This window comes from Bubalus kerabau, chromosome 1 (assembly GCF_029407905.1).
Source record: "Bubalus kerabau isolate K-KA32 ecotype Philippines breed swamp buffalo chromosome 1, PCC_UOA_SB_1v2, whole genome shotgun sequence".
In the NCBI taxonomy this organism is placed as follows: domain Eukaryota; kingdom Metazoa; phylum Chordata; class Mammalia; order Artiodactyla; family Bovidae; genus Bubalus; species Bubalus kerabau.
In genome coordinates this window covers 201757910-201782553 of record NC_073624.1, presented here as the reverse complement: position 1 = coordinate 201782553, position 24644 = coordinate 201757910, and the positions used below count along the sequence as shown (strand labels likewise).

General features: G+C 36.6%; 1 protein-coding gene and 1 pseudogene across 18 annotated transcripts in view; both read left to right on the top strand.

Moving 5' to 3' along the window:
* The window catches only part of LOC129629692 (protein FAM170A-like), a 362499-nt gene that overhangs the window by 12939 nt on the left and 324916 nt on the right, over positions 1-24644 (top strand). The gene's annotated exons all lie outside the window — the stretch shown is intronic.
* On the top strand, positions 18913-19316 carry LOC129629830 (60S ribosomal protein L32-like; annotated as a pseudogene).

Below are 24644 nucleotides of genomic sequence, written 5' to 3'. Positions count from 1 at the left end.
TAGCCTTGACTAGATGGACCTTTGTTGGCAAAGTAATGTCTCTGCTTTTCAATATGCTATCTAGGTTGGTCATAACTTTCCTTCCAAGCAGTAAGCGTCTTTTAATTTCATGGCTGCAGTCACCATCTGTGGTGATTTTGGAGCCTAAAAAAATAAAGTCTGACACTGTTTCCACTGTTTCCCCATCTATTTCCCATGAAGTGATGGGGCCGGATGCCATGATCTTTGTTTTCTGAATGTTGAGCTTTAAGCCAACTTTTTCACTCTCCTCTTTCACTTTCATCAAGAGGCTTTTTAGTTTCTCTTCACTTTCTGCCATAAGGGTGGTGTTATCTGTATATCTAAGGTTATTGATATTTCTCCCGGCAATCTTGATTCCAACTTGTGTTTTTCCCAGTCCAGCGTTTCTCATGATGTACTCTGCATATAAGTTAAATAAGCAGGGTGACAATATACAGCCTTGACATATTCCTTTTCCTATTTGGAACCAGTCTGTTGTTCCATGTCCAGTTCTAACTGTTGCTTCCTGACCTGCATACAGATTTCTCAAGAGGCAGGTCAGGTGGTCTGGTATTCCTATGTCTTTCAGAATTTTCCACAGTTTATTGTGATCCACACAGTAAAAGGCTTTGACATAGTCAATAAAGCAGAAATAGATGTTTTTCTGGAACTCTCTTGCTTTCTCCATGATCCAGCAGATGTTGGCAATTTGATCTCTGGTTCCTCTGCCTTTTCAAATTTAATATCAACTTTAATATCAAGATATCAAATTTAATATCAAGAATATGTCTTTTTTTCAGAGTTTGAGAGGTGGCAAGTTACAGATGTACAATATAGAGATTCAGAATTTTTAAATGTTATATTCTACTCATAGTTACTATAAAATATTGGCTATATTGGATATATATTGTACAGTATATGCTTGTGGCATATTTTATACATAAGTCTGTATCTTTTACTCCCCTACCCCTATGTTGCCCCTCTGCTCTTTTCTCTCCCCAGTAGTAACCACTAGTTTGTTCTCTGTATCTGTGAGGCATTAGTTACTGTATATTTTAGATTCCACATATAAGTGATATCATACAGTATTTGTCTTTCTCTGTTCAACCTATTTCATATAGCATAGTGCCCTCCACGTTTATCCAGGTTGTTGCAAATGGCAAAATATTATGTTAATAAAATATCTGGAGAAAAATACAGTGGTATATGGGGAATAGGAAATGACGAAGGTTGGAAAGAGAGGGTTGTAAAGATGCTATTTTATTGAGCACTTGATAAGGTGACATTTAAACATAGATCCAAAGGAATTTGTGGAGCCAGGTTTGTGTGATCTGTGAGAAGATGATTTCAGGAAAGGAAAATATATGAGTGAGAACCCTGTGTCAAGTGTGGAAAAGTTGTTTGGCTTAGAATGAGTGAGGGAAGAGTAACAGGAGATGGGGCACATTGTTGTAAGGGTTATGTCAGGTTTTGTGGAATCTTGTAGTGATTTTAGCACTTTGGACTTTATTCTGAGTAAGTTCAGTTCAGTTCAGTTGCTCAGTCGTGTCCGATTCTTTGTGACCCCATGAACTGCAGCATGCCAGTCCTCCCTGTCCATCGCCAACTCCCAGAGTTCACCCAAACCCATGACCATTGAGTCGGTGATGCCATCCAACCATCTCATCCTCTGTTCTCCCCTTATCCTCATGCCCTCAATCTTTCCCAGCATCAGGGTCTTTTCAAATGAGTCAGCTCTTCACATCAGGTGGCCAAAGTATTGGAGTTTCAGCTTCAACATCAGTCCTTCCAATGAACACCCAGGACTGATCTCCTTTAGGATGGACTGGTTGGATCTCCTTGCAGTCCAAGGGACTCTCAAGAGTCTTATCCAACACCACAGTTCAAAATCATCAATTCTTCAGCACTCAGCTTTCTTCACAGTCCAACTCTCACATCCATACATGACCACAGGAAAAACCATAGCCTTGACTAGACAGACCTTTGTTGGCAAAGTAATGTCTCTGCTTTTGAATACGCTATCTAGGTTGGTCATAACTTTCCTTCCAATGAGTAAGCGTCTTTTAATTTCATGGCTGCAATCACCATCTTCAATGATTTTGAAGCCCAGAAAAATATAGTCAGCCACTGTTTCCACTGTTTCCCCATCTATTTGCCATGAAGTGATGGGACTGGATGCCATGATCTTCGTTTTCTGAATGTTGAGCTTTAAGCCAATGTTTTCACTCTCCACTTTCACTTTCATCAAGAGGCTTTTGAGTTCCTCTTCACTTCCTGCCGTAAGGGTAGTGTCATCTGCATATCTGAGGTTATTGATATTTCTCCCAGCAATCTTGATTCCAGCTTGTGCTTCATCCAGCCCAGCATTTCTCATGATGTACTCTGCATAGAAGTTAAATAAGCAGGGTGACAATATACAGCCTTGACATACTCCTTTTTCTATTTGGAACCAGTTTGTTTTTCCCTGTCCAGTTCTAGGTGTTTCTTTCTGACCTGCATATAGGTTTCTCAAGAGGCAGGTCAGGTGGTCTGGTATTCCCATCTCTTTCAGAATTTTCCCCAGTTTATTGTGATCCACACAGTCAAAGGCTTTGGCATAGTCAATAAAGCAGAAATAGATGTTTTTCTGGAACCTTCAGAATGAGCTTGGGAGCATTATTGTCAAAAATATTCCTTAATTGTGTTTCTGGAGTGGTAAGTATTTCTGTTCTGCCTAATAGCTGTGATTAGCAGGTAAAAAATGAATGTTTTTTTAATTGTTCAATAGTTAAAATCTGCCAAGAGGAAATCACTGAATTCATTAAATACATCATTTTCATCCTCAAAAATGTAAAGTGATAAATCCAGGTGTTCAGTTAAAGACTGAGAATTAAAGTAGAACAACATAATTTTCTCAATCTGTGCACTGTTGTAGAAATTCCCTAAGTGAGCATCTTTTTCTTTTTCAGTTAAATTTTTTGTGTTTTTTTTTTTTTATTTATTTTAGGTCAACATTTAATTTATGAAAATGAGACTCTATTAAGACAGACCACACATACACAAATGAAAAATTACTATTTGTCATTACTGTCATTTATTGGCTTATAGATAAATATAAGGTCTACAGAGCCAGATTCTCTGGCATGAAATCCTAAATATAAACACTTACTAGTGTTGTGATCTTAGCTAAGATTATTTAACCTTGTCTTTCAGTTTTGTCATTTGTAAAATAAGGATGAAAATCACATGTACTTCATAATGTTTGAATTAATTGAGTTAAAACATATATATATATATATACACACACACACACACATACTTATAACACATTTACATTGCTTGGCATCTAATAAATGCTTTATATATATTAGCTAAAAATATGAAAAGTGAAAGTGTTAGTTGCTCAGTCATATCTAACTCTTTGTGACCCCATGGACTGTAGCCTGCCAGGCTCCCCTGTCCATGAAATTTTCCAGGCAAGAATACTGGAGCTGGTTGCCATTTCCTACTCCAGGAGATCTTTTCTAGAAATTGAAACTGTGTCTCCTACATCTTCTGCATTGGCAGGTGGGTTCTTGGCAGCTGAGCCACCTGGGAAATCTTGGCTTAACTACATCTATGACTAAATCTAACTGTTCAAGTTTACACACACACACAGAATGAAATTGGATATGATTGGAAAGAAAATAAAACTACACACCTTCATTCCACTATAAATTCATGAACAAGAAGAGCAAATAAGCCTTTAATGCTTTCTAAAACTCTTTCACTCTTCCACTCATATATTCTTCTTTCTCTTCATATCATTAGTACGTGTCCTCTCAACTCATTCTCAGAGGTTGACTTTGATTACTACTCCACTGTGCCATCTGAAGCTGTCAGGAGAAAACTTCCAGACTCCCACTCCTAGTCTTACCATCTACAGGTATCTACACTTACATAGTGTGACTTTCCATCTGTTATCACAGATGATCCACGAGTACTTACTTATGGCCAAAGGAAATTCTTCTACTTGTGAGCTAGAGTTGCTGCTGCTGCTGCTAAGTCGCTTCAGTCATGTCCGACTCTGTGCGACCCCATAGACTGCAGCCTATCAGGCTCCCCCGTCCCTGGGATTCTCCAGGCAATAACACTAGAGTGGGTTGCCATTTCCTTCTCCAATGCATGAAAGTGAAAAGTGAAAGTGAAGTCGCTCAGTCGTGTCCGACTCCCAGCGACCCCATGGACTGCAGCCTACCAGGCTCCTCCGTCTGTGGGATTTTCCAGGCAAGAGTACTGGAGTGGGGTGCCATTGCCTTCTCCAGTGAGCTAGAGTACATCTTGCCTTATCTGCCTAAGGATATCACTCCAGGAGCTGTCTCCAACTCTGCCTTATATCATTATTTTGTTTTTCTTATTTGTTTAATAACTCCCACAAGCACAAAATTTTCTATTACTCCTTATCTTAAAAAAAAAAAAAAAAAAGGCACAGCCATAGAGATAGTAAAAGGATTTGTGGTTGTTAAGGATTTGGAGTAGAGATGACTACATGGAACAAGGAAATTTTTCGAGCAGTAAAAAATGCTCTGTATTTTAATATACTTTAATGATGGATGCATGTAATTATACATTTGTCCGAACCCATAGAATCTACATGAGTGAACTCTGATGAACTTTGGGTGATTGTGATGTGTCATTATAGGTTCATCAATCGTAGAAAATGCACAGATCTTAGTGTTTATTAATAATTTGGTGAGTTTGATAAATGTACAACCTTGTCAAGATACATGACATTTCCATCATTTCAGAAATTTTCAAATCCCTGAGACTCAATATCCACTCACTTCTCTGACTTTTTTCACTATAGATTTGTTTTGAGTCTTCTAAGTTTATATATAAATAGAATCAAGAATATACTCTTCTGTATTCAACATCTTTTCCTCAACATGTCTTTGAGATTACTTATATAATCATGTTGTTTTATGTGTAAATAATTTGTTCATTTTTGTTGCTGGATAGTATTCCATAATATAATCACACCACAGTCAATTGGTTCATGTATTTTTCTGTTGATGGTCATTTGGGCTGTTTTTATTAGGTTTTGGCTATGGACATTTCTATGCATATTTTGTACAAGTTTTTTGTTTTTTTGTAAACATACATCTTCATTTCTTTTGGATAAATATCTAGGATTAGAATTTCTGGGTCATAAAGTAGGTATATGTTTAACTTTTAAAGAAACTGCAGTTTTTCAAAGATTTTTAAAATTATTTTACTTTCACCACAAATGTGTGCGAGTTTGTGTACTTCTCATTCTTGACAATTCTTGAGTTGTTGGTCTTTTAAAATTTTTTAAATAAAGTTAGCCTTAGTCCCTTGGACTGCAAGGAGATCCAACCAGTCCATCCTAAAGGAAATCAGTCCTGGGTATTTATTGGAAGGACTGATGTTGAAGCTGAAACTCCAATACTTTGGCCAACTGATGCAAAGAGCTGACTCATTTGAAAAGTTCCTGATGCTGGGAAAGACTGAGGGCAGGAGGAGAAGGGGACGACAGAGGATAAGATGGCTGGATGGCATCACTGACTCAACGGACATGAGTTTGGGTGAACTCTGGGAGTTGGTGATGGACAGGGAGACATGGCGTGCTGTGGTTCATGGGGTCGTAAAGAATTGGACACGACTGAGCAACTGAACTGAATTACCATTTTAGTGGGTGTGTAGTAGATTTAATTTAAATTTCTATGATTAAAAGAATTGAACATTTTTTCATAGGATTATTTAGCATTCATATACCTTCCCTTGTAAAGTATCTATAGTAGTTTTCCTGCTTTTTGTTGGATTATTTGCTTTAAACATCATATTATAGAATTATTTTATGCATTTTGGATATCACAATTTTATCAGATATATGTTTGCCATGTTTTGTCCTTGTCTGCGGTTGTTACTTCAATTGGTATAGTATCCTATGATTAACAGCTTTTTAAGAAATTTGATGGTTAGTTTATTCTCTTCCTTTTCAAATTATTCTTTTCCTGTGTCCTATTAAAGATATATTTACCTACTCTCATGTCATAAATATATTTCCACATCATTTCATCTAGGGCATTATAGTTTTAACTTATCTAATACAGTTATGTAAAGTTTAAAAATAAAATAAAATTTAAAAAAAAAAAAAAAAAGAACTGTAGTACATCTCTTTTTTTTGATGTGAATTGTTTTTAGTTTGTATTGAATTTGTTACAATATTGTTTTGTTTTTCTTTTTTTTAATTGTTTAGTTTCGGTTGTGCTGGGTCTTTGTTGCTGCTTAGGCTTTTCTCCAGTTGGGGCTCCTCACCAGTTCCAGTGTGGGGGCTTCTCATTGCATTGGCTTCTGTTGTCACAGACCACAGGCTCGAGTGCAGGCTGAGGAGTTGTGGCACGCTGGCTGAGTTGCTCTGTGGCATGTGTGATTTTCTGGAAATAGGGATTGAACCTGTGTCTCTGCATTCGCAGGAAGATTCTTTACCACTTAGCTCCCAGGGAAACCTTTGTTTCTATTTTTTATATTTTGAATTTTAAGCCTCAGGTCATGTGGATCTTAGCTCCCTGACCAGACATCGAACCTCCCCACCAGCTGCATTTGAAGGCAAAGTCTTAATCTCTAGACTGTCTGGCCAGTGCCTGTAGTACACCTTAAATTTATCTTTCTGAGTTTGATGTGAGTTGAGTCAAGATCTTTGTCGACTCTCCCCAAATACTGATATCTACTTGCTTCAGCATCGTCTGTTTTAAAGATTTTGTGTCCACACACTGCTAAATTACTTTTATTCAATTGGAATTTTAAATATAGGTCCATTTCTGGTCACTTTTCTGTTCCATTGATCTATTTGCCTCTCTTTAGGCCAATGCCTTTGTCTTGATTATTATAGTGCTACACTAAACTTTAAATCCTTGTCATTAGTCCTCTAACTTTGCCCTTTATTTTCTTTTCCAAAATTGTTTAGGTCATTGTAAGCCCTTCATGTTTTCATTTAAATTTTAGAATTAGCAGCGTGTTGTTCAGCCTCCATATGTTGGAATTTTTAATAGTTTTCCTCCTGCAATTCAGATCTAATATTACTGCATTGTGGTCAGAAAATGTAGTATGTGGTCAGAAAATGTGCTTGGAATGATTTCAGTTTTTTTGAATTTATCAAGGCTAGATTTATGGCCTAGGATGTGATCTATCCTGGAGAAGGTTCCGTGTGTGCTTGAGAAAAAGGTGAAATTCATTGTTTTGGGGTGAAATGTCCTATAGATATCAATTAGGACTAACTGGTCTATTGTATCATTTAAAGTTTGTGTTTCCTTGTAAATTTTCTGTTTAGTTGATCTATCCATAGGTGTGAGTGGAGTATTAAAGTCTCCCACAATTATTGTGTTATTGTTAATTTTCCCTTTCATACTTGTTAGCATTTGTCTTACATATTGCGGTGCTCCTATGTTGGGTGCATATATATTTATAATTGTTATATCTTCATTTTGGATTGATCCTTTGATCATTATGTAGTGTTCTTGTTTGTCTGTCTTCACAGCCTTTGTTTTAAAGTCTATTTTATCTGATATGAGTATTGCTACACCTGCTTTCTTTTTTTTTTTTATCTTTTCTTTTTTTTTAATTTATTTATTTTGTTTTGTTTTGTTTTTAATTTTATTTTATTTTTAAACTTTACATAATTGTATTAGTTTTGCCAAATATCAAAATGAATCTGCCACAGGTATACATGTGTTCCCCATCCTGAACCCTCCTCCCTCCTCCCTCCCCATTCCATCCCTCTGGGTCGTCCCAGTGCACCAGCCCCAAGCATCCAGTATCGTGCATCGAACCTGGACTGGCAACTCGTTTCATACATGATATTTTACATGTTTCAATGCCATTCTCCCAAATCTTCCCACCCTCTCCCTCTCTCACAGAGTCCATAAGACTGTTCTATACATCAGTGTCTCTTTTGCTGTCTCGTACACAGGGTTATTGTTACCATCTTTCTAAATTCCATATATATGCGTTAGTATACTGTATTGGTGTTTTTCTTTCTGGCTTACTTCACTCTGTATAATAGGCTCCAGTTTCATCCACCTCATTAGAACTGATTCAAATATATTCTTTTTAATGGCTGAGTAATACTCCATTGTGTACATGTACCACAGCTTTCTTATCCATTCATCTGCTGATGGACATCTAGGTTGCTTCCATGTCCTGGCTATTATAAACAGTGCTGCGATGAACATTGGGGTACACGTGTCTCTTTCCCTTCTGGTTTCCTCAGTGTGTATGCCCAGCAGTGGGATTGCTGGATCATAAGGCAGTTCTATTTCCAGTTTTTTAAGGAATCTCCACACTGTTCTCCATAGTGGCTGTACTAGTTTGCATTCCCACCAACAGTGTAAGAGGGTTCCCTTTTCTCCACACCCTCTCCAGCATTTATTGCTTGTAGACTTTTGGATCGCAGCCATTCTGACTGGCGTGAAATGGTACCTCATAGTGGTTTTGATTTGCATTTCTCTGATAATGAGTGATGTTGAGCATCTTTTCATGTGTTTGTTAGCCATCTTTATGTCTTCTCTGGAGAAATGTCTATTTAGTTCTTTGGCCCATTTTTTGATTGGGTCATTTATTTTTCTGGAGTTGAGCTGTATTCCTGCTTTCTTTTGGTCTCTATTTGCATGGAGTATCTTTTTCCAGCCCTTCACTTTCAGTCCATAGGTGTACCTTGTTTCGAGGTAGATCTCTTGTAGACATAAGGGTCTTGTTTTTGTATCCATTCAGCTAGACTTTTGGTGGAGGCATTCAAACCATTTACATCTAAGGCAATTATTGATAAGTATGATCCTGTTGCCATTTACTTTGTTGTTTTGGGTTCGAGTTTATACACCTTTGTTGTGTTTCCTGTCTAGAGAAGAGCCTTTAGCATTTGTTGGAGAGCTGGTTTGGTGGTGCTGAATTCTCTCAGCTTTTGCTTGTCTGTAAAACTTTTGATTTCTCCTTCATATTTGAATGAGATCTTTGCTGGGTACAGTAATCTGGGCTGTAGGTTTTTTTCTTTCATCACTTTAAGTATGTCCTGCCATTCCCTCCTGGCCTAAGATTTTCTATTGAAAGATCAGCTGTTATCCTTATGGGAATCCCCTTTTGTGTTATTTGTTGTCTTTCCCTTGCTGCTTTTAATATTTGTTCTTTGTGTTTGATCTTTGTTAATTTGATTAATATGTGTCTTGGGGTGTTTCTCCTTGTATTTATCCTGTTTGGGACTCTCTAGGTTTCTTGGACTTGGGTGACTATTTCCTCCCCCATTTTAGGGAAGTTTTCAACTATTATCTCCTCAAGTATTTTCTCATGCTCTTTCTTTTTGTCTTCTTCTTCTGGGACTCCTATGATTTGAATGCTGGGGCATTTAACATTGTCCCAGAGGTCTCTGAGATTGTCCTCATTTTTTTTAATTCATTTTTCTTTCTTCCTATCTGACCCAACCAAAAAATAGCCCAAAGAACTAAACAGACATTTCTCCAAAGAAGACATACAGATGGCTAACAAACACATGAAAAGATGCTCAACGTCATTCATTGCAAATCAAAACCACAATGAGGAACCATTTCACACCAGTCAGAATGGCTGCTATCCAAAAGTCTACAAGCAATACATGCTGGAGAGGGTGTGGAGAAAAGGGAACCAACCCTCTTACACTGTTGGTGGGAATGCAAACTAGTATAGCCACTATGGAGAACAGTGTGGAGATTCCTTAAAAAACTGGAAATAGAACTGCCATACGACCCAGCAATCCCACTGCTGAGCATATACACTGAGGAAACAAGAATTGAAAGAGACACGTGTACATCAGTGTTCATCGCAGAACTGTTTATAATAGTCAGGACATGGAGACAACCTAGATGTCCATCAGCAGATGAATGGATAAGAAAGCCATGGTACATATACACAGTGGAATATTACTCAGCCATTGAAAAGAATATATTTGAATCAGTTCTAATGAGGTGGATGAAACTGGAGCCTATTATACAGAGTGAAGTAAGCCAGAAAGAAAAACACCAATACAGTATTCTAATGCATGTGTATAGAATTTAGAAAGACGATAATGATAACCCTGTATATGAGACAGCAAAAGAGACACAGATACATAGAACATCTTTTGGACTCTGTGCGAGAGGGCAAGGGTGGGATGATTTGGGAGAATGGCATTAAAACATGTATATTATCATTTGTGAAATGAATCGTCAGTCCAGGTTCGATGCATAATACAGGATCTTTGGGGCTGGTGTACTTGGATGACCAGAGGGATGGGATGGGGAGAAAGGTGTGAGAGGGGTTCAGGATGGGAACACATGTACATCTGTGGCAGATTCATGTCAATGTATGGTGAAACCAATACAATATTGTAAAGTAATTAGCCTCCAATTAAAATAAATAAACATATTAAAAATAAATTTATTGAAGAAAAAAATAAAATAAAAATTAAAAAAATTAGAATTAGCTTGTCAAGTTTTACAAAACAGCTAGGATTATTGATTGGATTTGTATTGCATTTTGGCATGATTTGTGTTTTCAACTATCAGTTCAGTTCAGTTCAGTTGCTCAGTTGTGTCCGACTCTTTGCGACCCCATGAATTGCAGCACGCCAGGCCTCCCTGTCCATCACCAATTCCCAGAGTTCACTCAAACTCACGTCCATCGAGTCGGTGATGCCATCCAGCCATCTCATCCTCTGTCGTCCCCTTCTCCTCCTGCCCCCAATCCCTCCCAACATCAGAGTCTTTTCCAATGAGTCAACTCTTCGCATGAGGTGGCCAAAATACTGGAGTTTCAGCTTTAGCATCACTCCTTCCAAAGAACACCCAGGGCTGATCTCCTTCAGAATGGACTGGTTGGATCTCCTTGCAGTCCAAGGGACTCTCAAGAGTCTTCTCCAACACCACAGTTCAAAAGCATCAATTCTTTGGCACTCAGCTTTCTTCACAGTCCAACTCTCACATCCATACATGACCACTGGAAAAACCATAGCCTTGACTAGACGGACCTTTGTTGGCAAAGTAATGTCTCTGCTTTTGAATATGCTATCTAGGTTGGTCATAACTTTCCTTCCAAGGAGTAACCGTCTTTTAATTTCCTGGCTGCAGTCACCATCTGCAGTGATTTTGGAGCCCAGAAAAATAAAGTCAGCCACTGTTTCCACTGTTTCCCCATCTATTTCCCATGAAGTGATGGGACCAGATGCCATGATCTTTGTTTTCTGAATGTTGAGCGTTAAGCCAACTTTTTCACTCTCCTTTTTCACTTTCATCAAGAGGCTTTTGAGTTCCTCTTCACTTTCTGCCATAAGGGTGGTGTCATCTGCATATCTGAGGTTATTGCTAATTCTCCCTGCAATCTTGATTCCAGCTTGTGCTTCATCCAGCCCAATGTTTCTCATGATGTACTCTGCATATAAGTTAAATAAGCAGGGTGACTATATACAGCCTTGATGTACTCCTTTTCCTATTTGGAACCAGTCTGTTGTTCCATGTCCAGTTCTAACTATTGCTTCCTGATCTGCATATAGGTTTCTCAAAAGGCAGGTCAGGTTGTCTGGTATTCCCATCTCTTTCAGAAATTTTTCCCAGTTTATTGTGATTCACACAGTCAAAGGCTTTGGCATAGTCAATAAAGCAGAAATAGATGTTTTTCTGGAACTCTCTTGCTTTTTCCATGATCCAGCAGATGTTGGCAATTTGATCTCTGGTTCCTCTGCTTTTTCCAAAACCAGCTTGAACATCAGGAAGTTCATGGTTCATGTATTGCTGAAGCCTGGCTTGGAGAATTTTGAGCATTACTTTACTAGTGTGTGAGATGAGTGCAATTGTGCGGTAGTTTGAGCATTCTTTGGCATTGCCTTTCTTTGGGATTGGAATAGTGAGCCTTCTAATACATAAAAAAAGTACATCTCTACTTTTCTTTTTGTCTAAGTAGTATGTTCAGTGAAAAGTGTTTATATTTTTGAAAGAAAATTATCCAAGTGTATTATATGACAATGTTGTTAATACAACTCAAAATTTTTCCAGTTTTTTGCAATTATATAAAAATATAATTGATTTTTTTTTAATAATGACTATACCTGGAAACCTTTCTATCTCATTAGTTGAAGTAATTGATTTGGAAATTAGAAGAATTATCTGCTCAGAATTAAATGGCAGTTACGTCATTTTCAAATATGGAGACAGTTTTCTTTCTTCCTTTCTGATCTTTTATTTATTTTTTTTATCATCGCATTACATTGTGTAGAACCCACAGTATATGTGACATGTATGCAGTGTTACTGATCTTTAGGAGGGAAAATTCAATACTTCACCATAATATATGGTCTTAGCTGCATTTTTAAATAAGTTTTTGCAGAGTGAATGAATTATTTTTTAGTTCTCTTTTTCATCATGAATGTGATTTGAGAGGGTTTTTTGGTGACTATTGAGATAAATGTAAATTTTCTTCTTTCCATTAATATCTTGTATTATATGATATTGAAATGTTAAACTAAATTTGAATTCTAGAAATAAACCCAGTTTGGTCATGACATGCTTTCGTTTTAAATTTAGAACTCAATATGCATCTTACATTTTTTTTCAATCTGTATAATCTTTTCTTGAAATGTATTTATCAAATTTTTGTATAGGGTTATGATGGCCACATAAATTGTGAAGTGTTTTTTCCTCTACAATCTTTAAACATGTTTTTTGTATGAAGTTGTAGTATTTGTTTTTTGCAAGTTTGATAGAATTCACCAGTGGACTGCTATGAGTTTTGTGGAAAGATTTCTTTAATTAATTCAAGTTCTGTAGTATTTACAATGATACTAAAAGCTTCTGTATCAACTTTTGTCATTTTTGGTAAGTAGGTTTTCTACAGAATTTTTCCATTTTATCTGTGTAATCTAGTTTACTGGTATAAAGTTGATCCTAAAAGTCTCTTAGTTTAAGTCCAAAGAATCTATAAAAATATTCTTCTTGCATTCTGAATTTTGATAATTTTATCTTTCTATCCTTTTTCCTGATTGGTTTATAAGGGTAATTGTGTTTATTTCATGCTCATCAAATATTCTCTATACTATTTCAAATTATATTTTATAATACTATATTTAAATCTTCAAGTATTATATTTATTCTACAGTTATACCTAAGGCTAAATCAAATATACTATATGTCATGGCAAAAAAAAGCTAATTATAATAATATGTTTCTTGTTCAAGATTTTAAAAATAATGATTGTTGACCCATTTTTAGAATTTATAAGTTTAAACAGATGTCTTCCTTACAGTGTTAATATTTATTAACAAATATTTCTACATTTCTACATTAACAAATGATATTCATTTCTACAAATGATAATATTTCTACAATTTAACACAAAAACTTGAGCTCACATTACATATTCATAGGATATATTTCTGCCTAAAATATAAATTATTTTTTAAGTTGATGTAGTTTGTAATTTGGAGAAGGCAATGGCACCCCACTCCAGTACTCTTGCCTGGAAAATCCCATGGATGGAGGAGCCTGGTAGGCTGCAGTCCATAGGGTCACTAAGAGTTGGACATGACTGAGCGACTTCACTTTCACTTTTCACTTTCATGCATTGGAGAAGGAAATGGCAACCCACTCCAGTGTTCTTGCCTGGAGAATCCCAGGGACGGGGGAGCTTGGTGGGCTGCCGTCTATGGGGTTGCACAGAGTCGGACATGACTGAAGTGACTTAGCAGTAGCAGCAGTTTGTAATTAAACCTTATATAGAAGGCAATTAATTAATAAGCTGATTATCTTTTCCTATGAAGCATTTTTATTTTATTCATAATATTTGTGTTTTGAGGTAGTAAAGGGAGACTTCCATTCATATCTCAGCCTATACTGAGCCATGTATAGTCATTATTAAAATGTAGTTTTTATAAAACCTTTTTTTCAACTCTTTGTTTTAGTATTAAAACATCTATTGTTACTTGATATGAAATTCTAATGTAAAAAGAAATTTCATGGAAAAAAAACTGTAATCTAGATGTTTGAAGATAGAGCAATGGACATATTTTTCTTAGTATTTTTGAAAGGCAAATGGTTATACTTAATATTACATGTCTGAAAACTACTTTGAAGCTGCACAGGGAAAATGCCTAAAAGAAATTAATGATTAATTGTGGAGATTTATATGTGCTAGTCCATTTAATCATAAGCTAAGAAAGAAATAAGAACAAGGAGGTTATAAGTCCGAAATGGAAGAAGGCTCTATGGGCCTAAAGCCATTATTCTAGAAAATAAATCCTGCCACACATCTAAGGGAATGAACACAGTAAATTTCAGGATTTGGAAAATGTTTCTTGTGGGAGAGAATCCCATTAAAGTAGATATTAATTACTTCAAAAGAAGGTCCATGGCAGTGTCAACTGCCTTTAACATGAAGAATACTTCCCTCTTCATTTCATTATGTTTATACCAAATTCTGTGATTTTTGTTTATGATCAATAAGCAGTTTCTTCTAAGAAGACTGAAAGGTTACAGCCTGGTTTGCTCACAGTAATGATGATTTACTGGACTGTGAGTCATCCCTATTTAATTCAGCATATTGAGTCATCAATTATCAGAGGCCCTGATGGGTTTGTTGTATTTATAACTGTCCTTTGACTAATGGAGGTTTGAGTTCCTATCATAATGTAAGCCAAACATTGATTTTAGTTTATAAGACCCGGTTTCCTCAAATATACTCTTAGTAGGAACCAGTATTACATAGCTTCATTCGTTGTCAACTGAAGGAGAGACTCAGTTGAGGAATGAACGGATATGGGATGAATGGACAATTCCGAGCTCAGCTGATTTTCATGATTAACAACAAGAAATTGACTAAGTCTGAAATTAATTCATTTAAAAATTTTCTTTTGCATTTCTGAAGAAAAGTAAATATAACACATTTAACACAGCATATTAATACATGTAATAATCCTTACCACTTTCTTATCCACTAACATTTTAGTACTCTTATCATTTGCTAAGTTAGTAAGCAACTCTTGTTTTCCTTTTACCAAATGTATTACTTTAAAAATCCTCCACAGAGCTTTGCCTTTTTTCTTCTGTTTGGATAGTGTTGGTATTTGTTTCAGAAAATAACTGTGTTTATCATAGTCACATTTATTTCCTTGGGATCTATATGTTTTCTAAGTATGTGGTTGTTTGGGACTAAATTCTGACTGAAGGCATTCAGGACTTTAAATATTTGGAATATTTAGGAATTTTAATAACTGGTCAGTAACTACACCTGGTCCTCACAAAGACTGTTCTTTTAGCTCAGAATCTTAGCCTCAATATCTACATGCTTTTTTCTCAGAGAAGCCTGGTTCTTTCTTTTTAAAGTGCTACTTCAATGTAAATCACTGATTTTTTCTTTAATTGGCAGTTCATACCAAAAGCAATCTGCCAAAAATTTATCTTCTGTGATGAATATATGAAGTGTTGTATTTTTCTCTATAACAGTGTTTTATAGATCTGCAAATGCAACATTTTCATATGTATAATCTCTTTTTTTTATATATTTTCTTTTTTTTTAAATTTTATTTTATTTTTAAACTTTACATAATTGTATTAGTTTTGCCAAATATCAAAATGAATCCACCACAGGTATACATGTGTTCCCCATCCTGAACCCTCCTCCCTCCTCCCTCCCCATTCCATCCCTCTGGGTCATCCCAGTGCACCAGCCCCAAGCATCCAGTATCGTGCATCGAACCTGGACTGGCAACTCGTTTCATACATGATATTTTACATGTTTCAATGCCATTCTCCCAAATCTTCCCACCTTCTCCCTCTCTCACAGAGTCCATAAGACTGTTCTATACATCAGTGTCTCTTTTGCTGTCTCGTACACAGGGTTATTGTTACCATCTTTCTAAATTCCATATATATGCGTTAGTATACTGTATTGGTGTTTTTCTTTCTGGCTTACTTCACTCTGTATAATAGGCTCCAGTTTCATCCACCTCATTAGAACTGATTCAAATGTATTCTTTTTAATGGCTGAGTAATACTCCATTGTGTACATGTACCACAGCTTTCTTATCCATTCATCTGCTGATGGACATCTAGGTTGCTTCCATGTCCTGGCTATTATAAACAGTGCTGCGATGAACATTGGGGTACACGTGCCTTTCAATTCTGATTTCCTTGGTGTGTATGCCCAGCAGTGGGATTGCTGGATCATAAGGCAGTTCTATTTCCAGTTTTTTAAGGAATCTCCACACTGTTCTCCATAGTGGCTGTACTAGTTTGCATTCCCACCAACAGTGCAAGAGGGTTCCCTTTTCTCCACACCCTCTCCAGCATTTATTACTTGTAGCCATTTGGATCGCAGCCATTCTGACTGGTGTGAAATGGTACCTCATAGTGGTTTTGATTTGCATTTCTCTGATAATGAGTGATGTTGAGCATCTTTTCATGTGTTTGTTAGCCATCTGTATGTCTTCTTTGGAGAAATGTCTATTTAGTTCTTTGGCCCATTTTTTGATTAGGTCATTTATTTTTCTGGAGTTGAGCTGTAGGAGTTGCTTGTATATTCTCGAGATTAGTTGTTTGTCAGTTGCTTCATTTGCTATTATCTTCTCCCATTCTGAAGGCTGCCTTTTCACCTTTCCTTTGATGTGCAGAAGCTTTTAAGGTTAATTAGGTCCCATTTGTTTATTTTTGCTTTTATTTCCAACATTCTGGGAGGTGGGTCATAGAGGATCCTGCTGTGATGTACGGCAGAGAGTGTTTTGCCTATGTTCTCCTCTTGGAGTTTTATAGTTTCTGGTCTTACGTTTAGATCTTTAATCCATTTTGAGTTTATTTTTGTGTATGGTGTTAGAAAGTGTTCTAGTTTCATTCTTTCACAGGTGGTTGACCAGATTTCCCAGCACCACTTGTTAAAGAGATTGTCTTTAATCCATTGTATATTCTTGCCTCCTTTGTCAAAGATAAGGTGTCCATATGTGCGTGGATTTATCTCTGGGCTTTCTATTTTGTTCCATTGATCTAGATTTCTGTCTTTGTGCCAGTACCATACTGTCTTGATAACTGTGGCTTTGTAGTAGAGCCTGAAGTCAGGTAGGTTGATTCCTCCAGTTCCATTCTTCTTTCTCAAGATCGCTTTGGCTATTCGAGGTTTTTTGTATTTCCATACAAATTGTGAAATTATTTGTTCTAGCTCTGTGAAGAATACCGTTGTAGCTTGATAAGGATTGCATTGAATCTATAGATTGCTTTGGATAGTATACTCATTTTCACTATATTGATTCGTGAACATCTCTGAGCAGTCCAGTTGTGGAGTGCACATAAGGAAGTGTATAATTTCTTAAAAAATTGAGTGTCTTCTTAGGGCAAGGCTTTGTACTAGGTATAAGATTTGTAGTCATCAATAGAACATACATAGACTCTATCCTTGTAGAACTAGAGCAAAAAATAGTAAAGAGCTAAATATATATCCAATTCATTACATTTGTGAAGCATGCTATAACATTCAAGTATAGTGTTCTATGAGTGTAAAATAGGATTGCCACTTAACATGACTAATTCATCACTACCAGAATCTTGATACTGGCAAGCTACCAGCATATAAAAAACATAAGATTAGAAACCTAGCTTTGTCATTTTATATTAAGGGTGACATATGAGTAACATAGATTTATCAAAGTCAGAAAATAAGCCTTAAACATAACCTGATAACTGTCCCTACTAATCACTAAAGATCAAAAGGAAATGAGATGGTTCCTGCTTTTTAGAAATTCATGGTATAAAGAGAAGTTATAGATATACAAATGCCCTGGTGGCTCAGACTGTAAGAAGTCTGCCAGAAATGCAGGAGACCTGGGTTCGATCCCTGGGTCAGGAAGACCCTCTGGAGAAGAAAATGGCAATGCACTCCAATATTTTTGCCTGGAGAATTCCACGGACAGAGGAGCCTGGAGGGCTATAGTCCATGGGCTTGCAAAGAGTCAGACACGACTGAGCTATTGTCACTCTCTATACATATACATTGGGCTTCCCAGGTAGTTCAGTGGTAGAGAATAATCTTGCCAATGCAAGAGATGCAGGTTCAATCCCTGGGTCGGGAAGATCCCTTGGAGGAGAAAATGGCAACCCACTCTAGTATTGTTGCCTGGGAAATCCCATGGACAGAAGAGCCTGGTGAGCTACAGTCCATAGGGTCACAAAGAGACATGACTGAAGTGACTGAGCATGCACATACTTCTATTTGAATACGTTTCAGTCATAAATACTATAGTATTCAGGTTGTTGAATCTATGGATGCAGAACAGTATATAAGAAGGAACCACACAGAGTGAGGGCCATTTTAAGTTAGACTCAGATTTTCAACTGTGTGGAGGGTTGTTCAACAACTCTCTCATTGTTCAAAGGTAAACTGTACATTGTGATTCAGCTTCTCCTTCTACCAGCTCTTGCCTTTCTCACATTCTTACAGGCGAACTTCCCAAGAACACTGTCTAGCAACTTTTCTGTTAAAAATTCACATGTTCAGGAAATGTGAACTAAGATAGTACCAGCACAAAGCCCAGAACATCCGTTTCTTTAAAATATGTTATTGTTTAAATTAAAAAAAATATTTGTGGGGCTTATGACATAGGTAGATGTAGGTTGTTTCACAATAAAAGTAAAAAGTAGATGTGGGAATAATAGTAATATTCCTTTTATACTGAAGAGACATAATATTACTTGAAGAAAGACTGTGATAAGATGCATATTGCAAATCCTAGAGCTTCTACTGTATAAACTTAAAAATTGTAGCTAAGCTAGTAAGATAAGACCATGGTAGAGAAAAAATAATGAAAATATTTAGTCAGAATTCAGAGGCAAATAACAAAAAATATGGCACACTCTTTTCCTTGGTGCTGCCTGTGGAGCTGGTAGTCATTTCTTTGGCATCATGGCCACCCTCAGACCTCTCATGAAGTCAAAGATTACCAAAAAGAGGAGCAAGAAGTCCATCCAGTGCCAGTCAGACCGATTATGTCAGAATTAAATGGAATTGGCAGAAACCCAGTGGAATTGGCAGTAAGGCACACAGAAGATTTGGGGGCCAGGTCTTGATGCCCAACATTGGTTATTGGAGAAACAAGACAAAGCACGTGCTGCCCAGGGGCTTCTGGCAGTTCCTCATCCACAGCGTCAAGGAACTTGAAATGCTGCTGATGTGCAACACACATTAGTGTGCTGTGATTGCTCACATCATCTCCTCCAAAAAACTGAGAGCCAGTGTGGAAAGAGCAGCCTGACTGGACATCAGTCACCAATCCCAGTGCCAGTCTGCACAGCAAAGAAAATGAATAGACAGCTTGTGTGCACATTATATTTGTGTTAAAACCATAAAACTAAAAAAAAATATATATATGGGATAAATCGAAAACAAATAGCCAGATCATACTTAAAAACAGCCAAATAAATTATTAGATTAATTATAAATGTGCTAAACTTTTCAAATAAATGCCAAAGGATATTATACTGCATTTAAAAACTAAATCCAATTGTATGTTGTTTCAAGAAAATAAATTTTAAATATGAAGTTGCAGATTGTCTAAGAGAAGGATGGAAAAATATACAGCGAAGTCCTGAAAACTAGGAGTATTAATAAAGATGAGAAGGAGCATTTCATAAAGAAAAAAAGTGTCAGCTCAACATGAAAATATAATAATTCTGAAACTCTAATAATAGAGATTCATAAACTTATGAAGCAAAAATTGAAAAAGTCTATAAACAAAATTAGGCAAATCCACAGTTATGGTTGAAATTTCTGCCGAAAATTACAAGGATATAAAAGACTTGAATAAATTATCAATCAACAATCATATTGAAATTTGTAGAATAATTCACCAAACAATGGAACAAAGTGTTTTCAAAGAGCACATTCAACAAGTGGAGCATAAAATTGATTAATGCTTCACTGAAAAAATGATACCAAGCAGTTGTTTGGGACACCTTTCATCTGATTTCACGTTAAATGGAAGCATCTTATGGGGATGACTCCTTTATGGTTATCCAGACTTTGAAGTACACACATCATTTATCAAAGATAATAGGAGCAATTTCATTTGGAAAGTGGGACTTTCTACTTAATACTACAGTAATAGTGACTACATGAGTTGGAAATGCCCTATGACTAACTTTCCATTCCTTAACTGGGAGGGCATATTTTCTCCAGTGTGGATCCCTCAGATACTTTGTAATGTTATGTAGGAAATTTCAAGGAATTTTATGCCATTTTTAGCTTGTTACTTATAAGTGATTATCCTGAAAAACAATCTCTTTCCCCTCAAATTCACTATTTATCTATTAATTATGTTTAATTACTCTATCTTAGTACTTCCATATTGAAGAATGGGCTCAGAAGTATACAGCCTTTTGATTATGAGATTTTTAGAATGAATGGTTTGTTTGGTATATTCCCTAGCATCATCTCCCTGGGCTCTTAAGTTGCATTAATTTTGGGCAGTTCATGTGATGATGTTTTTAATTATAGCCTATTTAGTAGTTTTATCCTTTAAGATCACAAAAATTTTGTTTGATGTTTTCTTAAAATAGTTGTGTTATATCCAAACAATAAATTGACACTACTAGGCACACAGCATTTACAAATATCAAAAAATGTGCTGAGCTACCTAGGTCACAAAGAACACACTCTATACTATTGCAGTATATTATAGTGTATACTATTACAGAATAGGTAAACCTTATCCATAGTAGTAGCATGTCAGTTATTGCCTAAGCCAGAGGTGAGGGTGGATAAAATGCAAACAAGGAAGACTGGCAGGGGATTATCATGGAAATATTCTGTATCTTGATAGGGTTGATGAACATATGGGTGTATACATTTGACAAACTCACCAAATTGTAAACTTAAAATAGGTGCTTTTTTATCGAATGTAGATCACATTTCAGTAAATTTAATGAGTAAAAACAAAACAAAAACAAAAAGCTATTGTGTAGAAAGAAGAATGGAAGTAGAGAGATTAGCTAGAGTGCTGTGAATAATCTGAACAATGATGGTTTACATAATAGAAATGGAAAACAAAACAGATTTAGGATATATTCTGAAGGCAAATTGTACATGATATCTTGATAATTTATATGTGTACATTTGACAGTGAGCATTCTGATGGGTAATGAGCAATAACAAAAATCCCTGAAAATTTGGCTTAAATTGGATGGAGTTATTTATTCAAAAAAGTTAACCTGAGAAAACAGCTAGTTTGGTAGTTGAGTTCTATGGAGAATCAAGAGTTCTATCTTGACTGTGTTAATCTTAAGATGCTTTTTAAAATGCCTGTGGACAAATATTCAGTGGATGTTGGATATATGATTCTGGAGTTGTAAGACATATTTGGATATTGAGGTACAGATGTGGAAGTCATAGTAATCAAGTTCCTAGAGAGCCCAGGACATTTAGTAGTTGAAGAGAAGAGGAAGCAGCAAAGAAGAGATGAAACAGCTAACAGTTCAGATGCTCAGTTACAAGCACATAGGGTCCTAGACGTTAAGAGATGAGAAAGTTTTAGTAAGGAAGGTGACCAGCTATGTAGAAAGCAGTGGAAAGATCTGATTAAGTAATGAACTGTAACCACCGGATATTTGTTTTTGTGACCCTGACAAGGTTTTTCCTCTGGAATAGAAGGGATGAAAACTTGATTGAATTGGATATGAAAGATCTTATGACATGACTCTTTATCAAAAAAATTTACAATGAATTGAGAAGGAATGGAACAGTGGTAGGAAGATAATTTAGATCAAGGTCATGGGAGATTTTATTTGATTAGTTTTTAAAAACCCAATATTAGTGCTTAGTTGTATGCTGGTGGTAATATTCCACCAAGAAATGAGAAATTATTGATGCAGGAGAGGGAGTGTTTGAGGAAAGTCTTTAAGAAGCATGGGATGTAAACCCCAAGTAGAAGAATTTAATATATAATTAATGCAGTATTTCATTTTGGGATACATAACATCATGCTAAAAGAATGCATTGATATCTTTGTGCTTAATGTAGAACCAAAAGAAAATCAGCAAAATAAGATTGGGCTCAAGTTAAGATTTGATTAATATTCTTTGATTTATTTTCTGGTTTGGAACACATAATTTTCCCAGTTCCATATATTCTTCAGGGATATCTTGCCTTATATCCTATAAAGTGAAAATAAAAAGAATGAATTTTCTAAAGGTTATACTATTTGTTGTATTTATTGAAGGAAAAAAACAAATAAACAATTTTATCCTGATGGAAAAACAGATGAGACTGAACAGCAGATGAGACTGTGGAAACAAAAGACAGAATATGAGAATCTGGTTGCAGGGTCTTCTGTTCAAAAGAACATAGTCCTTCAAAAATCTGCAGCCACAGAAACTGCCATTCCCAGTCCTGTGATCTACAGAGCATGACTATTGGGTGTTACAGAATTGCACACCAGTCACTAGTGAAAGACTTAATTTTTGTAGTCAGTTCTTGACCAGTTACATTTGGAGCTAAGGACAACTCTTCACATAGTGTGGTGAATGGAGCCAGAGAAATATTTAAGGGCCAGAGCATGAAGTGACTTTAAAATCCCATGAAACAAAGGGTGTCTTACATATGAGAAGTAAACATGAGGTTGTGAAAGCCTGAGCTCAAGTCTCAGGAAAAAAGAGAGTGAAAAAAGCAAATTGTTTTCTCAAATACTTGCATTTAAACTTTTAGTCCTTCCATTGGGGTGACTACCAAAATTGTGAAAGGATTTCCTATTCTTTCTGGTAGGTTTCGGGAACTTGGGTCATTCCTTGCTCCTTCTCCTACCTCCACCAAACATTGTTAACACTAAAACAGGTGTATCAGTTAGGATCCTTTAGGTGGAAATCACTGAATAAACTAAAAGTGGCTTAAACAAAGAGAATAATGTGAATGTGCGGTATTGCATAATTGGAAGTCCCAAGGTCGGCTGTATCAGAGTTGGTTACCTTCTTTGCTCCATGGTGTGAGGGTTCCTGGTTACTCTCTCTGGGAGTCTCTAGACTTTCCCTCTTTCAGCCCAGAGAGAATACAAATAGCTCCCAACATAGAGACATCACATGGCAATGGCAAAGGTAGGAACAAGTGAATCCCTATTTTATTTCCCTTTTGTTAGTTATGAGAAAAACAATTCCAGAAGCCTCTCACTAGACTTTCCTCTTTGTCTTGTTTCTCTGAGACATGATAAGGGAAATGAAATTATCGTGACTGGCATAGACTGATTAACATCTAGCCCTGGAGATAGGCAAGGCCCCTAAAGATTCACAAAAAAATTAGCTCCTTCATAAAGCTGGGTTTCTGCCAGCAAAGCAGATAGGAGGACTGTGATGGCTAAGGGGGCAATGCATGCAAAATGAGTAGCAGAGTGACTAGTGCACAAAGGCATTTAGTTAACATTAAATGCTCTTACTGTTTTATCAAGCCGATCTTATGGGAAATACAGTAGGAGACCCCAGCCTCACAAACTACATTTTCTGACCTTCATCCAACCTGTCATCAGTAGTATAGTTAGCCCTAGTTGGCTTTACTTTCTTTCTTTGACTGGAAATCTTTTGTTATCCTGTTTGTCTCACTCCAACAGTAGTAGTTAATGAGTTGTCTGCCTCATTGATTTTCCAAAATTTTGCATATTGTAGCTAAACTGATCTTTCTAAAGGCAGATCTAATTATGTCACCGTCGTCCTGAAGAGCTTATTACACAATTCCTCATTGTATTACATCTGAAGGTTGAACTCTTCGGAATCATGTCCATGTAGTTGGTCTTCAATGCAGGTGGAGGGTGGCTCCTCTGCCCTTTGGTTCTGCCATATGGAACATACAGTCTCCTTGGTGCAGGAGAGAAACAGAAGACTTGCAAGTAGGGTCTTCATTATCCACAAATAATCAGGTGCACAGCCCATCTGTCAGGGTCTGAGAAGTGCCATCTTGCTTTCACCCAGAACAGGGGGAGGACATGCTTTTAGGGAACACTGTTGCAATAGATGCAGAGATGTGCCTCCTAGATCCCCCTTCAAGGAAATACTTGCTGCCCAAATGCAGAAAATTTATGTCTCAGCAAATGGGAGCTGGGAGCTGCCTTGTCTGACGTCATGTCTTTCCTGGGACAGTCCACTTGTAACTGAGTGAGGCAAAGAGATAAAGACATGGCCATTTTGGCCCATGTATGTAACTCTGAAAGGCACTGCTCACTCACAAATCCTCTGCTGGGCTGGCCAGGGCTTTCTGGGCTTGCCTTGCAGTTTGACTTCTTCCTCTGCTTTATCCTATTTCACCATTTCTTTCATATGTTTTGATCCCTTATGAACATCTTGTATCCCATACTCGGCTTGGTATCTGCTTCTGTAAATTACAACCTGCGACAACTAGTAATTCCTAGCAGAGTCCTTTAATGTTCAACTTTCTTTTCTACCTCAATAATCATTACCTAACTTGGATATTTTTTGCTCCAGATGTATAGAGTTCCTGAGTGTAAGTACCTAAGTGCTGCTAAACATTGTTTTTTTTTTTTTTTTTTTTTTTCTCTTTTTCACTCTCTCATTCTAAGGCTGCCAATGGGTAGATAGATACTTAGAAAAAAGTCATCTGCCCAGGCCCAATAGGTGCTAAACCAGGGAGTTCAGATTCAGATC